We start from the raw sequence: 2500 nt of genomic DNA, 5'->3' as shown, positions 1-2500 counted from the left end.
CACACACACACAACAACAACAACAACAACAACGACAACAACAACAACCAACAAGAACAACAAACAATAACGACAACAACAACAACAACAAATAGCATCAACAGCAAAAAAAACAACAACAAAAAACAATGACGGAAATCATGAAAACATAAAACACAACCCATCATTCCTTTAAGCATTTCGACTTTCCAGTGACAAAGATTCCACAACAACACACAACGACAACATCAAACAATGACAACAAACATCAATAATGAAGATAAACAACAACAACCACACAAACGACATCGACAAAACCAACAACAACATTGTTTTGAACGTTTTGTAGTGTCCAGCATCGACAAACCGGAAGTTACTACAACAAGTAAAAATAACGCATCCTATGAATATTTTGCAGCGATTACAAGTGACATACTAATTGTGAAACGTTTCTTCAGTGACAACAAGTGGCAAACTGATTGTGAAAGGGTTTTTTTCAGTGACTGCCAGTGACAAACTGATTTTGAAACGTTTTTTTGCATTGACTACAGGTGACAAACTGATTGTGAAACGTTTGGGTTTTTTTCAGAGACTACAAGTGACAAATTGATTGTGAAACGTTTTCCAGTGACTACAAGTGACAAACTGATTTTGATACATTTTTTTTCAGTGATTAAAAGTGACAAACTGATTGTGGAACGGTTTTTTTCAGTGACTACCAGTGACAAACTGATTGTGAAAGGGTTTTTCCAGTGACTACCAGTGACAAACTGATTATGAAACGTTTTTTCAGTGACTAAAAGTGACAAACTGATTGTGGAACGTTTTTTTTCAGTGACTACCAGTGACAAACTGATTGTGAAACGGTTTTTTTTTTTAGTGACTACAAGTGACAAACTGATTTTTAAACATTTTTTTCAGTGACTACAAATGACAAATTGATTTTGAAACGGTTTTTTTTCGGTGACTACAAGTGACAAACTGATTATGAAACTTTTTTCAGTGACTACAAATGACCAACTGATTTTGAAACGTTTCATTCAGTGACTACAAGTGACAAGCTGATTGTGAAACGTTTTTTTTCGGTGACTACAAGTGACAGACTGATTATGAAGCGTTTCTTTCAGTGACTACAAGTGACAGACTGATTATGAAGCGTTTCTTTCAGTGACTACAAGTGACAAACTGATTTTGAAGCGTTTCTTTCGGTGAATACAAGTGACAAACTGATTTTGAAACGGTTTTTTCTTCAGTGACTACAAGTGACAGACTGATTAGGAAACGCTTTTTTTTCAGTGGCTACAAGTGACACACTGATTATGAAACGCTTTTTTTTCAGCGACTACAAGTGACAAACTGGCCGTGAGCGCAACCAGCGGTGAAGTGACGCTGGCCAAGAGCGTGGACTTTGAAACTGACGTCACCAACTTTGACGTCATCGTCGACGTCTATGACGTGTCCAGCGTTCCCCTGACCACCACTGTCATCATCAACGTGCAGGTGGTTGACGTTGACGACAACGTGCCCCAGTTTGAGAGTGACGTCATTCATTTCGGTGTGTGTATTTGTGCGTCCGTGTGTGTGTGTGTGGGTGGGTGGGTGCGGGGGTGAGGTGTGGGGTCGGTGGTTGTGCGTCTGGGTGCGTGGGTGTGTATGAGTGTATGAGTGCGTGCGCGCGTGCTTGTGTGCAAAGAAATTAGATGGGACCTACACAGAGAGACAGAATCAGACAGACAGACAGAGAGAGAGAGAGAGAGAGAGAGGGGGGGGGCGAGGGGAGAGAGAGAGAGAGAGAGAGAGAGAGAGCATTGCTTATGTGTGGTCTAGAGTCAGTGTGTGCTTGTGTGTGTGTGTGCATGTTGTGTGTGTGCGCACGCGTCAGCCCGCGTGTGTGCATGTGTGCGTATGTGTGTGTGTGTGTGTGTGTGTGTACGTGTGTGCACGCGTCCACACGCGCATTTGTGTGGACGTGTGCGTATGTTTGTGAGTGTACGCGCATGCGTGCATCCTTACGTACATACATACATACATACATACATACATGCTGGGATTCTTTACGTGTATGTGAGCGAACGAAGCAACCCACGAACGAATGAAGTCGATTCGTTTACGAACAGGTCATACATGGGAACAAAAACAAAAAACTTTCTTCTTCTTCTCCTCCTTCATCATCATCATCATCATCTTCTTCTTCTTCATTATCATTATCATCATCTTTTTCTTCTCCTTCTTTTTGATCATCATCATCTTCTTCTTCTTCTTCATTATCATCATCATCGCCATCACCGTCATCATCATCATCATCATCATCTTCGTCGTCTTCTTCTTCATCATCATCATCATCATCATCATCATCATCTTCTTCTTCTTCTTCTTTTTCTTCTTCTTCTTTTTCTTCTTCTTCATCATCATCTTCATCTTCATCATCATCTTCATCGTCTTCATCATCTTCTTCTTCTTCTTCTCTGTGCCGAACCGACAGAAGTGGAGGAGGGGTGGGAAGTGGGCCGGGTGGTGGGCAC

The 2500-nt window shown here is 41.4% G+C and overlaps 1 pseudogene across 1 annotated transcript in view; it reads left to right on the top strand.

The window, feature by feature from the left end:
* LOC143284867 (protocadherin Fat 4-like) overlaps positions 1-2500 on the top strand; it is a 44888-nt pseudogene that overhangs the window by 9573 nt on the left and 32815 nt on the right. The window contains exons 7-8 of the transcript XR_013055618.1: positions 1318-1533; positions 2461-2500. The exon at positions 2461-2500 is cut by the window's right edge and continues 104 nt beyond it. The product of XR_013055618.1 is annotated as a protocadherin Fat 4-like (transcript). The remainder of the gene's footprint in view (positions 1-1317; positions 1534-2460) is intronic.

Source organism: Babylonia areolata, chromosome 8 (genome assembly GCF_041734735.1).
Source record: "Babylonia areolata isolate BAREFJ2019XMU chromosome 8, ASM4173473v1, whole genome shotgun sequence".
Taxonomy (NCBI): Eukaryota; Metazoa; Mollusca; class Gastropoda; order Neogastropoda; family Buccinidae; genus Babylonia; species Babylonia areolata.
The sequence above is the reverse complement of the archived record's forward strand: the minus strand, read 5'-3'. Positions and strand labels throughout refer to the sequence as shown.